Below are 15,695 nucleotides of genomic sequence, written 5' to 3'. Positions count from 1 at the left end.
TCAAAAAAGATTGGATATTGACAATATTCTAATCTTTGGGGGAAATCAGCTGGATGTAATTCTTGAACAGATGTGAGACGATAAGGAAATAGGTGAAGATCTTTTTTCACAATCATGACAGGTACCAACAGACACACCAAGTTGTTATGATAAATGTTCAATTGAAATGCCGGGGCTTTTCCCATTGCTTGTCTCGCCTCTTCAATCACTTCTGGAGTTCTTTTCTTTAGCCTGCTGCTTCCAGGTTTTCGTCCCACAGATCCATTTTCTTGGAAATTTTTTAAGCAAATGTTTAAAGTTTGTCGAAACTGCCTATATTCCACTTCAATGTCTGGGAATTCTTCTCTCTTCCATACATAACGCAGGGAATACAGCCAAACTCTACTTTTAATCCATTTCGTCGATAGGAAGACATTACCATGAAGACTTTATGTCGTTCAGTAAAAGCTATTGTTCGCAAAAATGTCGGAAAACAGTAAAACACTAACGCAGATTTCATTTTAGTTCTTAAAAGAACTGATTCTTATACGCAAAATGAGGAATAAAATCGCGGGAAAGAGAACGAATGTCAAAATTTTAATACCGGGACATTTTTTTAACTCTGAACATAGTCCATACTTATTCCCTATGTTCAATTTTAAAAAACACAGATCAATGCATTGTGAGTTGCTATGCAACCAACTATACCGAACACCAGAGATTTTGAAATAATGTTAAAAATTGTTCCGATTGATGGAATTGGTCTATCATGTGTTGCATTGGAAATGTCACGCACATTTCTAATGCTCTGATTGGCATAGAATAACTGCATTATGTGTATTTCTTCTTCAAGTAACTTGAGCATTTTATTAAACTGTCAAGTACTTATTTTCGTTACCTTGGTTACGTGATTACATACATGCATTGACCTGTGTTTTTAAAACTGAACATCTATCTATACAGGGCAAGTCACATAAGACGTATTTCTGAATTTATTTTGTAGGCAACCAAAAATACTAATGACGCTGACCACTTGATACCGTTTATAATGTGATTTAATTTAGTAATCAACGTAGGTACAGTCGGAACGTTATAGATATGGATTGGGGACTTGTCGTTAAGTTGGCACTACCAGCAAAAGTAACTAGGCGCGCCAATAAGGTTACTGGAATTAATGACAGATCTCACTAATGTACAGTTCAATCATAAGTTTTAAGCGACCTTGAGTTTGACAATCCATATCCAAAACATTTCGAGTATATGTAATTTGGCTAAAAATGTCAAAATGACGTTATCCTGTTCTGATTAATAAAATCCAAAATTAAATTCATCAACTGTCATTTTGACATTTTTAACCAAATTACATACCTACGTTAATTACTAAATTAAATTACATCATAAACGGTATCAAGTAGTCAGCGTCATTAGTGTTTTTGGTTGCGTACAAAATAAATTCAGAAATAACCCTTATGTAATTTCAAAACTAATGACATTTGCCGAAAACGCTGAAACAGGTCGATTTTTGTTTTTAATAATGCTTATTTTAAGTTTTTTTTTTTAATTTTTTTTTTAAGTTACTTCACTTGTTCATGACGTCATCCATTTTTGAGCTATGACGTCATTACCAATTTTTTTAAATGGCAACCCCCAATTTTTTCTTCTCTTTCTGATAGACCTTCCTACTACCTAAACGATGAATGAAAAAAATTGGTACCTTACATAACAATTTTTTTGAGAAAATAACAAATTTTATTTCAAAAATTTAATTTAATTTTTATGTACTTATTATTTTTTCTATGTGGTTATTTAAAATCGAGGGTTTACTTTAATAGACCAAACAATTTAGAAGATTTATGACAGAGAATTCGCGCTGAAATGGAACAAATCAGCCCTGACATTATTGAGCGCGGTGTACAGTGCCAAAAGTTGGCGGGGGATAATTTCAACATTTGCGTTACATTTTATTGTTAACGTTAGATGTTTGTTTGTTTCTGTTTAAGGTCAATTAAAATTTTTACATTAAAAATTAAATTAAATTTTTGAAATAAAATTTGTCATTTTCTCAAAAAAATTGTTATCTAAGGTACCAATTTTTTTCATTAATCGTTTAGGTAGTAGTAAGGTCTATCAGAAAAAGAAGAAAAAAGTCAGTGTTGTCATTTAAAAAAAATGGTGATGACGTCATAGCTCAAAAATGGATGACGTCATGAACAAGTGAAGTAACTTAAAATAAGCACCATCAGAAAATCGATTTGTTTCACCTTTTTTGACAAATGTCATTAGTTTTGAAATTACTGAATTTATTCCATAAGTGGTTTCCACACTGTATAAAACTGAATGTCTGTTTGTATATTTTGAATGCAAATCTACAGTTTTACTCCGATCTTGATGAAATTTTGTACAATTGATCTTCAAAACAAGAAGAACATTACTGTCTACTTTAATTTTACAAAAACCAACCCCTACTACCATTTTCAACCCTGTTAAGATAAAAAGACAGTTTTTTCGAGTTTTCGGCGACAAAAAGGAACCCCTATTATCATTTTTAAGCCTGTTAAGCAGAAAAAAAAATTTCGAGTTGGAAATCGCGTTTGCATGATCAGGTGTCATAGTTACATTTGGTTATAAAAGTAGCAATTTCGCAAAATGTGTTTGAATGATTGTGTTTTACCGGAAGATGTCTTAAATGAAGCAGAACAAGCTTCAAATAGCTTAATACCGGAAAAATCAAAAGGTAGGTATCTGAAATAAAACGAGACAATCAATAGGAAGATCTAAATAAGGTTACAACTGAAAATAAAAGTGTTATGTTGGCGTATTTTCATGAATTGGTAAGTGATCATAGCGTTAGTTTCTTATCGTATTGATCTTTTTGTTTATATAGTCGAAGAAAAAAGTAGTCTACAGTAAAGTTTTAATTATTCTTCGTAAAAAGACAAAATTCATATTGAAATTACTGCGTTTATAGCAATACATGAAAGTACCGTGTGAGCAACAAGTACTGATTGAGTTGGCAATACATTCTGGTGATTTTTGGTGACTTTTATGTCATGTTCCAACGAGAAAACCATTTTATTAATAAAAGATTACAAAAACCCAGACGTTTAAATTTGAAATGTATACCAGCTGTCAATAATATCAATAAAACAAACCGGAATAGGTACAATTCACAGTCTTGAAAATTTTATGTAAAATTTTTTTTTGCCAACTGAAACAGTTATTGTTGCTCACCCTGTAGAAACATAATTTTAAAACATTCTGAAATTTGCGGGCAAAGCCGCGGGTAAAAGCTAGTGGGGAATAAGTAAGTATGGGCTATGTTCAATGTTAAAAAAATGCCCCGGTATGTCAATTGGGAAAAGATTACTATACTATGCAACCTGTGTTAATACGGAGAATAATTGGTTGCCTACGCCTACATTTTACACTATTAACAAAAACGGAATAAATAAAATGCATCGCCTGCTCTAAATATAAATTTATTTGAAGGCCCGATATAAGCCGTACACATCGATTCTTAAATTTAACCGTTCCAGATATGAAAATTATCGGCGTACGTCGTCGGTCAATCCGACCGAACATTATTCCCGTCCCGTGCCGGGCAATATTGCAAAGAAGTTTGGGTGTGAGAAATTAACCGGATTCTTAAACCATAAACCGGACCAAATTTGACCGGAAAGTGTGTGGCCGGTCTAGAACATTTTGAAATTCCCAAGCAAGTTATTAAAATCTAGAAAACGATGCTATATGTTGATGACACGTTTGAGGTTATGTCTCGGTGCATATGAATCATGAGCAATTTAACCTGAAAAATAATAAATAGAAAGACTTTGCGGCGTCTCTGTAAGTAGGTTATTGTAATATTTGAATATTTTTCAACAACTACCAACGCACTTTTCCATTGGAACTTTCAAAAATCCGTAAATTCAACTTGACGGCTGAAAACTTCCCAAAGACCACTCATCAAGATAAAGAATGGAGTATATTTTTGGTTGCATGTACAGTCGACGGACAAATAAAATTGGGACAAAAATGACAATCACATAAATTGAAAATTTACAAATCTCCATCGTTTAATTACGGCTTTATCACAAATAGATTAACTTGATTATGACATATTACATAGACACTGTCAAATATATTGACAATTCAATAGTCGGATTTATATAAATTAACCATTTGTCCATCGACCGTAAGTACTTACAGTTAGTTGCAAAAAAAAAACGGGAACTGTCAGAATAAAATTGACACATTTTTACAATTTTTCCATCGTGTGAAACCTTCTTACGAGAGATAGGTTAGAATTAACGTCAAAATTCAATGACATTTAATTGACAAACGGACAAAATCAAATTTACATTAGGAAAATTTTCGTTTCCCGATTTTTTTGCAACCAACTGTACTTAAGACCAATCCTTACTGTGGCATTGGCGCAGTAAAACATGCGTTCGAAGTCCCATTAAAATAGCCATTTGTATTAATTATTGCAATCAAAATATGATATATTCAGAAAGATAAAACTTAAATCTTTGTCTCTCTAGTGTTGTTTAAAAAAAATTATTTTGAAAGTTGTTTTACGTCTTGAAGTTGTACAATTTTCTGTATATTTGACCTAAAATTTGTGATGGCCATAAACCAAAAATGCAAATTTCAACACTAGAGAGACATAGTTTAATCTTTTTTTGTTCGACACTGTCAGAATTTGAGAAATTTCTCCTGTGTGAGCGGATTTTGATAAATGTCACAATTTGTCAAAACAAAACGTCAAGCTAATTTTAAATATTTTAAGCGATTTGGAGCCTTTAAAGGGTTCGTCGAACAAAAAAACGTTGTATTCAACTCGTTCTTGTGTAAATTGAGCCTTTTTTGGCACTCGTGGGCCTTTAAACTGGCCCACTCAGGCCAAAAAAAGCACAATTTACACACGAACTCGTTAAATAAACTACTATTATCTTGCAACAAAAAAAAATATACACAAAAAAAATTAAATTGCACCAAATTTTAATAGGACTTCGAGACCATTGCAAACAGTAAAATTGTCTCTACTACGTGCTGCCGCCTGGCGTTTAGTTTAACAATTTCAAATGCCCGCCTGTTATGTACACTCAAAATAAAAGTTTGACTCTGGGGGTAGTTGTGCCTTGAGCATTACTAGACCAAGAAACAAAGATGATCTTACTCATTGACAGGTCGATTTTATTTCGAAAAATGCCATCCTGTGATGTGCAATTTGTTTAAATGACGTCATTGAACGTTGAACGTAACAATGAAATAATTTTGCATTTTGCTACTCATCCTCGTTATCGTCGCTGTTTTCTAAGTCCGAATCGGAATCTTCAACCAAATTAACAATAATTGGGGATATGTCATGGATGCTAAAGTTTATTTTAGATTAGAATTTACCCAAAAAACGTCCGCCACTCCTTCTACAATTTTGTACTTTTCGTACTTGCGTTTCCATTATCTCCATGAGTAATTAATGGAAGAACAGTGCACACGTGAACAAAATAGATGCTCAATTGAATACCACACTTCGAATAATAACGGGTACTTTAAAATCTACTACAACACTATGGCTACATGTCTTAGCGCACATTATTCCGTACGATATTAGAAGGAAATAGGTAACAAAACGAATTTGGGATAAATTTCAAAATTCACCGAACATGTAATACATAACACAAGACATGGCAAATTAACCACCCTTTAGATTAAAATCGCGTAAACCACTTTGGAAAGAAGAATTCCTCATGCAACCATTTTCCAAATCTGACTATTGGAAAGCAGCCTGGCAAGACGTAGATATTTTCAATAAAAATCTAATTGAGGATCCTACAAAACAAATTCCGGGATTTGACCTACCAACGAAAATCTGGTGTAAATTAAATCGTTTTAGAACCGGCCATGGCAAATGCAATAATATGCTGTTTCACTGGAACATTCGTGAAAACCCTTCTTGTGAATGCGGTGCAGAAAAACAAACCATCCAAAACATTGTGGAAGGATGTCCCCTTACTAAATTTTTTAGGACGTAGGATTTGAAAATATTCTGGAAACAAATAGTGCGTTGTATTCTTTGCGAAGTGGGCTTTCAAACGAGGTGTCACTTGGCATACCCTTCCATTTGAAAAAAAAAGTTAGGGGTGGTTGCGAGCTTCCGGGAGCAGATATGCAAAAACCATATGCGCCTACGATATGCGCCAAAATTTGGACAGGAAAAAACAAAAATCGACCTACTTCGGGATTTTTTACAAAAATCACCTATGTCCAAGTTATGAATTTTATTCAGAAACAATATCACAAGACTTCTCATTTTTTCGGAAAATTTTGATTTTATGACGAAAAGTTTGTTGCTTGGCAATAACCACGAGATCCGTTAGGGTCGAGTGGTTTTATTATTATTATTAGAATACGTCTATCCCACAGAACAAGTCCAATTAAGGGATAGGAGAATAGAATGGTTTTGCCTAAAGTAACAAACTTTGAGTCCAATAAAATTAAAATTTTCCGAAAAAAAATGGGAAGTCGAGTTATATTCAAACAAACATTCGGAACAACATCACAAAACGGATTAAAGGTTAGTTTATATTCATCGTGGTATTCCAAATTGTTTTCACACTGTAGTAAATATCATTGCTGGAGTCGTTTCTAAAATGATTTTTTAAATCCATTCTGACATTTTGTTCATTAATTTGTGTTACCAACAAAAACAAAAGCCTTGTCAACGTTGTTTTTCACCGGAAGGGAGCTTTTGTCGGCGGAAGACGCATTTTCTGACCATAACTAGATTTTTTCGCGATATTCGGCACGCTATTGGTCAATATCAACTGTTTTCATAACATGAGTGAATTTGTCCAGTTAAAATTTCCACACTGTATATCGGCATTTGCTTCATGTTCTAGGTCATTGTGAAATTTCTTTATTTTTAATTATTGTTGTAATATGTACATACTAATATCTGGAAAACGTTACGTATTCAGTAACTAATGATTTTATTGTTATACAGGGTGTCCCAGAACTGGCTCCCCAGAGAAAAAAGGGAGCCTTAGGGCGAATATATTAACGTGTATTTTAAAGAAAAAAAGTCCTATCTCACATGATAACCGAGAAAAGACATTCTGAAGTTGACCAATTAGAGTTGAGCATCATTAAGGTGGAATAATCGCAATTTTGCGTTGCCTAGGTTTCCTTTTTATCCGTAAACCTCTATAATTCTGTCCATTTGATTTGGTCCACTACATTTATTAGAATGATTGTTTACGTCAGTTTGACATTTGTTATAGAATTTCGCTGCGATATTTAATTCAGGTGTATCATTTAACATGTATTCTTCCTCTGAGTACGTAGATATGATTCTTACTTTTGCGCGATGTGGGAACAATGCACGTGAAGCAGTAAGGTTGTACCGTGACAATTTCCACAAAGACAAAACAATCCTGAAATTAATCGCTCGGGGTCGAGAAACGGGTCAGATGCAGCCAGTTCGAAGAAGAAGTTAGGGGTGCTCCAAGAAATGTAAGGACTGTCGAACACGAGGAAGCCGTACTGAATGTCTTTGAGGAAGACGGCACCCCGAGTATTCGAACAGTTTCTCGTGAAATGGGTTTATCCAAGAGTTCGGTGCAGAGAGTTCTAGCTGATAATAGGAGACATCCATACCACTATACACGAGTACAACATCTTCTGCCAGAGGATTATCCAATTAGGCGAGACTTTTATCTATGGTTAATAAACCAAAACGATGCTTCACACTTCTTGTCACGGATACTGTTTTCTGATGAGTCGCTATTTTGCCGGTAAGGTTGTTCCAATTATCACAACCTTCATATCTGGGCAGAGGAAAATCCAAGAGAATAATTTCTCAGAGGTTTTCAACATAGGTTTTCTGTTGATTTGTGGACTGGGCTATTGGGCGATCGTTTGGCAAGTATAAGCGTGGTGGATGCTTCCATTTGTTAAAATTCCGAATCCCCGGCTCTAGATTGGACCGTTTGAATTCCCCGCAAGATTAACGGGGGCAAGATATGCTCAGTTCATTGGAACGGAGCTACCTGATTTACTTGAAATTGTACCTCTTGCTTATCGCATAAATGACTGGTTCCAACATTTTAGCAGAAACGTTCGGGAAATTTTTGATAACCAATATCCACAGCGCTGGATCGGTCGAGGAGGACCGTATCATTGGCCTGCCAGGTCTCCAGATCTGAATCATTTATCGGCGGCCCATAAATTCAGAGGCTGATCTGAGAGTTTGAATTCAGGAGGCTTTGTTTCAGTTACTGAAGAAATGATAACTAACGCTACTACAAGAAGTTTGTTATGTAGAGCACAATTGTGCATATAAATGAATGGTGGTCATTTCGAACATCTGCTTTAACATTGTTACCTATTTAAATAAATGGTTCTTTTTAGAATCGCCATTTTTATTGTTTTATTTCGAATTTTGCAATTGTCAAGTCTTGATGTTGATGACAGATAAACGTCAACGAATTTTTATATCGGAAAACGTCAAAATTCCAGTTGCCCAAACATTTTATTGATTTGTGCGATATCAGAGATTTTTTGTTGTTGTTTAGCAACCGATCGGATTTTTTAGTAATACCTGAGGACGAGCTTCCAGGATTGGTGAAATTAAAAACTTTGTAACTCGGTAATTTGAGCTAGCAGAAAATTTATTTTAGTCAATTTAGAGTCTTTTTTGTTGTCGGCACATGCCTGTTTTCTCTGGGGAGCCAGTTCTGGGACACCCTGTATAAAACGTGTTCAATTGAAAATTTCATCAAATTGGCTTTGATCTTTGTCGCTATCTTAGTCTAACCAACTTAATTTACGATGTTGTTGTCTTTTAAAAAATAAAGTCAAAGCCAACTTGATGAACATTTCAATTGAACACTTGTTCTATATTACTTAAATGAACTTAAATGTTATTTGCCAGGTTGAATCTGATTGATTGATTTTTGTTAGTTAATTTTTTTCAGTGGAGAAAATAAAATGTATAATTTGATAATGTACTATCGCGGCCATCCAAAAGTGAACGTTTTTTTTTTATAGTTTGATATTTACTTTAAATCATAGGCGTCTTGAAATGTCAAAGTTTGACACTAGCGATAAAAAAATTATTGAAACTATTTTTTTTAAATGCCACATCTCTCTCCGATGCAGACAGCTAGGGCTATTGCAAAGCTAGAAGAAAATTGGTCGTTGGCTGCTGTGGCGAGAGAATTACATTACAGTAAGACTTGCATCTTCAATATAAAGAGGGGTTGGCAAGAAAACAGGCTTGAGAGGCCAATGCGAATAGGTGTTAGAAAGGTTTCTTTACTAAAGTTTACTTTCACTTTAATAATGTATTAATTACTTCTCAGTCTCATTTTTATTATTACAACTTTTTATTATTAAAATAGTAACGCCTGCTGCACGAACGCCAATGAATACAGCCTGATTTAATCTAACGAAAAATACGGAAATTTTCGCAAGCTATCGTTCACTTTTGGATGGCCGCGATTGTACCTTGAAGTCTATACGTAATAATGTATGTAGGTATTGTGTATGTACATAATAAAATATATGGTAGTTAGTCAAGACCAACCAATATTATCACTTCGTACTGTAAAAGCGAAGCCAGCGACCAGCGAGGAAACAAAATGTATCTTAAAAAATAATTGTGTCTGGCTTGTACTTTTTACTATTAGTGTACATCCAGTGATTTACTGTTGTTGAGCCCGCCCACCGCATAGACCCTCTTGCAGTCGACCCCCGTCGCAAAATTTCACACTACCCGTAGAGATTCGTCTTAAAGTTGACTCAAGTTGCAAAATAGTAGTTTATTTGACGAGTTTGTGTGTAAATTGGGCCTTTTTTGGCACGCGTGGGCCATTTTAAAACGCGAGTGAAACGAGCGTTTTAAAGGACCACGAGTGCCAAAAAAGGCCCAATTTACACACAAACGAGTTGAATACAACGTTTTTTTGTTCGACGAGCCCCTTAAAGGCTTCAAATCGCTTAAAACCTTTAAAATTAGCTTGACGTTTCGTTTTGACAAGTTGTAACATTTATCAAAATCCGTTCACATAGGAGAAAATTCTCAAATTCTGACAGTGTCGAACAAAAAACCAATTTGGATTTGCAACAGCAATTTTATGGCATTAGTTTGAAATTACTTTAGAACTGTACTATGATTTTCAGGTCCCTTTGTGCCTTTATTTGGTTCAAAAATATTGAAAAAATGCTGTTGCAAATGACAAGTGGTTTTTTGCAACTTGAGTCGACTATACAGTCGTTCACCAAAATAAAATAGGACAAAGTGTTACCTTAGACAGTTTCACAAGTCAATTAAATTAAATTTAGAAATTTTTGCCGAAACTCGGGCCAACAGGTTTTTATGTTCTGAAGTGAAAACCATTTTTGCGTTAAAATTTGATGCATAGTGTATAGTGTTCATTGGGTGATATTAATAAAAATAAGCAAATGCTTCCAAGCATTTGCTTTAAAGTAAAAGCTTTTGCTTCTGACAATTGCTTGTTTTGGTATTAATAAAGAAATCCTCTTGACGAAAGCATATGCTAGTGACTTGACAAGTAATTGCTTGCCGTTCAACGCAGGGCGCCAGGAAAATATATCTAAAGTGGTGCCTTGTCTATAATTTTTCCCGTGACAAATTTTACAACATTCGATACAATTGGTTGACTTACTTCCAGTTCAGCTACCCCAATCTGAAATCCTATAAATTGTTTAACACTATTTATTACTCTATGAATAATTTTATTTTTTATACCTGGATCAGCCACATATCACAACAATATTTTTATTTTCATCACCGAAGATAAAGCACCACCACCCGTTTCTTCATCGTCATTCCCAAGAAAATCAGGAATCCACTGAACACTTTCATTTCGGATATGAAACAATTTTACATCATCTTCTCTTGTAATGGTATTGTCTTTCCTGTCTTTGTAAAATTTACGGTTTCTTGGCACTTGGAATATACTTTTATGGTGCTTTAACAGCCGATTTATAACTACTAGTACGACACGAAGAAGAATGTTATTTATCCTAGCAATTGCTTACTATTTCAAGTAGGTAAATGCTAAACTTTATTAATAATAAAAGAAGCAAATCCTAATATCGTCAAGCAAATGCTTTCTAAAACGAGCAAAAGCATTTGCTAGCCAGGTCTCACTAGCATTTACTACACTTTTATTAATATCACTTAAAGCAATTGCTTATAAAAAAGCTAGCAAAAGCATTTGCTACCCTTTATTAATACTGCCCATTGTGTTATGATTGTGATGTTTGGCCCAGTTTTTTATGTCCACCGATAGTATGTATGTACTATTCCGGCCAAAAAAATTCGTGCACCCTTTTCCTGTCACTTCACAAAAATTGGGTGTAGTTTAACCTTTATTGTCTTGTCATTATGATTGACGTTTGCACAAATTAAAATTTGAAATTTTTCGTATCCCACCTCCACCCGGCGGCACGGCAATTTTGCCGGAGTACATACACTATTACGGATATTACTATCAAGTAATAGTGCGGTGCTTATCAACATAATTACCGGCGTCTCGCCTCCGCATTTTGACTTTGTTTTTATTACTGTCACTATAAGAGCATAGACACAATTTGATTGGCACTTCACATGTTGACATGTGTCAATCAAATTGTGTCTATGTTGACTCAAGTTGTAAAAAGCCAATTTGGATTTGCAACAGCAATTTTATGGCATAGTCGTTTGAAATTACTTTAAAACTGTACTTATATGGGAAATATTCAATCCAAACTATGATTTTCAGGTCCCTTTGTGCGTTTATTTGGTTCAAAAATATTGAAAAAATGCTGTTGCAAATGACAAGTGGTTTTTTGCAACTTGAGTCGACTATATGTAATCCTGTGATCTACTGATCTGTGATTCTACGAAGAGAAAGTACAGGGTCATTATAAATGATTGTACCATCGTAGTAGGCGTTGGTGGCTTAGTTGAATGTGCCGCAAGCTTCATAACATGAGTGATAGGTAATGGAAATCTGTCTACTAGTTTGTCTAAAGCTACGTATACACGAGACACTCAAATGTCGACACTCGTGTCTAGATTTAGTCTACGATGTGTTCACACTACTTAGTAAATTGTTGCATAGATTAGTTTCTAGAGTTATTCAGTACACTAAACTTGATAGACTGCTCTACGAAGTGTTTACACATACTTAAATCTCCGGCAATTTCATGAAGTAAAAGGTTGTAGGTATCTTGTATGTAGTGGGCTATTTTCAACCATGTCAAGAATAAAAACACGGTTAGCGGCAGCGATGATAATTTATTACGAAAGAATTCCAAAAAAACAAGAAGTTGCTGGGTGAAGGAGTGGATCATGAAAAGAAGCGAGTTAGGCGCATATAATCGTTTGCTATCAGAACTGAGAATGCAAGATGCAGAATATTACTGGAACTGTTTGAGAATGTCTGCGGAGGACTTCGATTATTTTGCAACAAAAGTAAAGTCGAAAATTGAGAAACAAGACACAACGATGCGGAGTGCAAACTTGATTGAGTGTTCTCGCATGTCATTCCTCCCATCATAAATAATAAGGAATTGAAAAACTTCCAATTTGAAGTGAACACCACATCATCTTCATTATTCATTTACGTTCGCAGGTTATCAACTTTCTAGTAATTTCCACGTGGGGTACTTGGAAATGTTCTGCAAATTTTCCAACCGCAGCATTTTTCTTTGTTCGATCCCGGTAGAATGGACTTGAGGTATTCCATAATTCAGGACTTCCTTCCAACATTTCAATTAATGATTTTGTCTTTTCTTTGGTCCAAACAACGGACTGAGCCATTCCGCTTTAGTAGTGTGTGTAGGAATGAATTTCCAGCTTGCTGGTACAGCCAGATCGTGTCTCGACACGTTGAAAGAACACTGGTCACACCATGGCTATTACATTGCGAGAGCAGTGTCGCGACACCGATCTATGTGCTGTACATACACCGACATTCACTCTATAGACCACCTCTAGACACGAGTGTCGAATTTGAGTGTCTCGTGTATACGTAGCTTAACGTTGCGAGGCTGGCGACACATCCACAATTTGTGTGGGTTTTCAACGCCAACTACGACGAAGCGATACTTTCCCGACTCGGCACCCACCACTATGCACCACTTGTAAAAATTGTCAATTATCAACAAAGAGTAAATATTAATCCTACATTAAGGACTTAAAACCCGACTTGACCTGACCTGACCTGACGTGACACGTGACCAAAAGTGGTGCATAGTGGGGGGTGCCGAGTCGGGAATTTACGGGTTCATCCACTACGATGGTACAATCATTTATCTATAATGACCCTGTAGTAGCGTACGTAAACTTTGAAATATTTCCTTCAAGGAGTAACATTTTTGCCCTGAAATTATGCTCCAGTTAATGTATTCTAGTGCATTTTATAGTGTTGGGTCAATTTAAAATTTAATACAATTTAAAGTCTTCCAATCTCTCGCTGGACGAAGTATATGTACTATTGCGGGCAAAATAAACTGGGACATCAACGTCATTATCTTGACTTTTAATGTGAAATAACCCTTATCTGATTCTAACCTTAATTTGAATTGATTGACGTCATTAAGTATTGTAGATTGTAGCTTGTAGCGAATACTTTGGTCGTCAATGTGACATAAATGATATTCAATTGTAAAGCAAGCTTTAGGATGTTTAACCTTATTTTTTACTATTGTCAAAATTATTTTTTATATAATTGATTCAAAAAATTGAAATTCACGCATAGTTATCTGTGCATGAAGTGGGTCATTTTCTTACGTGTCTTTCTTTTTACATTGTTAGTAAGATCGAAACCATAGAAACCATACAAAACAGTGTGTGAAATGCAATTTCACGCATACGACTATTTCTGTTTTTCATTTCACGCACTGTTTTTTATTAGTTACCTAGCAACATGGTCACTGCATTGAAACTTCAGAGTTCCTTCAAAAATTTGAATTTTTAATTTCAATTTTTTGAATCAATTATAGAAAAAATATTGTTTATATTTCGTGCGCGAAGATGTTTTTGTGCATTCAAAGGCTTATACTGCCTCGACCTTCGTCTCGGCGTAAAAGACCTTTTCATGCACAAAAAACACTCTCTTCGCGCACTTAATATAAAAATAACTATTAATCCATCAGTGTCATACCGGTGGGGTAAATCTCAGCTGCGGAAGCAGGGTTCAAAAGCAAAAGATCAACATCGTCGCGGTTTAGACAACTTTCAGAAGCAAGTAAGGCGATTCTATATTTATCAAAAACTGAAGATGCCATATTTTTGACAAGAATAATTTGAAATTGTCATGTTTCATGTACATTGACATTAATACTTTATTTACATTTGAAGTGTCAAAAAGTGACGACCAAAGTATTTTGGCCGCGATAGTATACTATGGCGGACAAAAAATTTTGAACGACTTGTTATTCCTTTGACATATAAATGTAAAACTGGCTTTATGGTCAACTAACCGCATTTTTTATTTTTGCCTTTCTTGTCATGTCACCAGTGACAGATTAGTCAATCATAGATTAACACAAAAATTTTGGTGTGCCTATGTCGGCTTACGAATGGTGAACGTGGATGAATCTTAATCGTTTCGTCTTTGCCGTCGAAATTGCGAAAGTCGCTGCAGCCCCTAGGCTATCGAGTGGTGTAGAACGTAGATACGTAGGTACCTATCTTGTTCTTAGAGGTTTAGCATCAACACAAAATCAGGAATGTCTTCATCATAGATAATTCAAAGTAGAAATCAATCCACAATACTAACAAATTATAATATTTATTTATTAAACTTAAAAGTTTAAAATAAAAAAACTTTACAAATAAAACTGAAGAAGTCAATATTTGATCATTGCTCCATTTTGTTGTACAACCAAGAGCAATCTATTCCTCATGGACAGGCACAGATTTCGGTGATAGTTCGGGGGTGCCTCGTTCTGTTCCACGGAAGACACCCGCCTTCTTCCAGAACCTGGACGCCGAACCACCGTCCCAGTGTGTTGCCACTTCCGCATAATGGCATGGATAGTGCCCTTCGATAACCCTAAATTCGTCGAAATTTGCCCATAGGACATACCCCTCTGGTGAAGGGTTACTATTTTGGCTTTAGTAAATTCAGATACGGCTGGCATTGCATCACTAAATTATTATTATAAACTTGATAGACGTTTACTTCAAACCGTCAATTTTTCGATTTAATTTATAAACGTCATAATAACAGTAAAGGGCAGCTTACAATGACATTTTTTGATATGCCAAAATTTGATCGTTCAAAATTTTTTGTCCGCCATAGTACATAGGTAAGTAAGCACGTAGTGAATATTTATTTAATGCAAAGTCCCAATCAAAATCTACCCTTATCAAAAGAAGAGGGCATTTGGAAAAGGAAAATAGGAGTATAAAATAAATATTTTAAACTGTCAGCTGGAATAGTGTCAAAAAAAAGACAATAAAGCTTGAACCACATTCGGAGGTTACGCATACGCTACATCGAACTTTTCAAAACTGACAGAAATTTGATGTCCCACTTTTTATGCTTCCAATAGTACCTAAATAATAATCTTAGTTTTTTTTTATACATAATGATGATGTCAGTTGTTACGATTTTAGTGCTATATAATCGTGCAACTCCAGAAGAATTTCCAATATAACGCTAACACTTTCTCTCCTTTAGGTTGATTTGTTA

This window comes from Tenebrio molitor, chromosome 1 (assembly GCF_963966145.1).
Source record: "Tenebrio molitor chromosome 1, icTenMoli1.1, whole genome shotgun sequence".
Taxonomy (NCBI): Eukaryota; Metazoa; Arthropoda; class Insecta; order Coleoptera; family Tenebrionidae; genus Tenebrio; species Tenebrio molitor.
Note: the sequence above shows the minus strand (reverse complement) of the source record.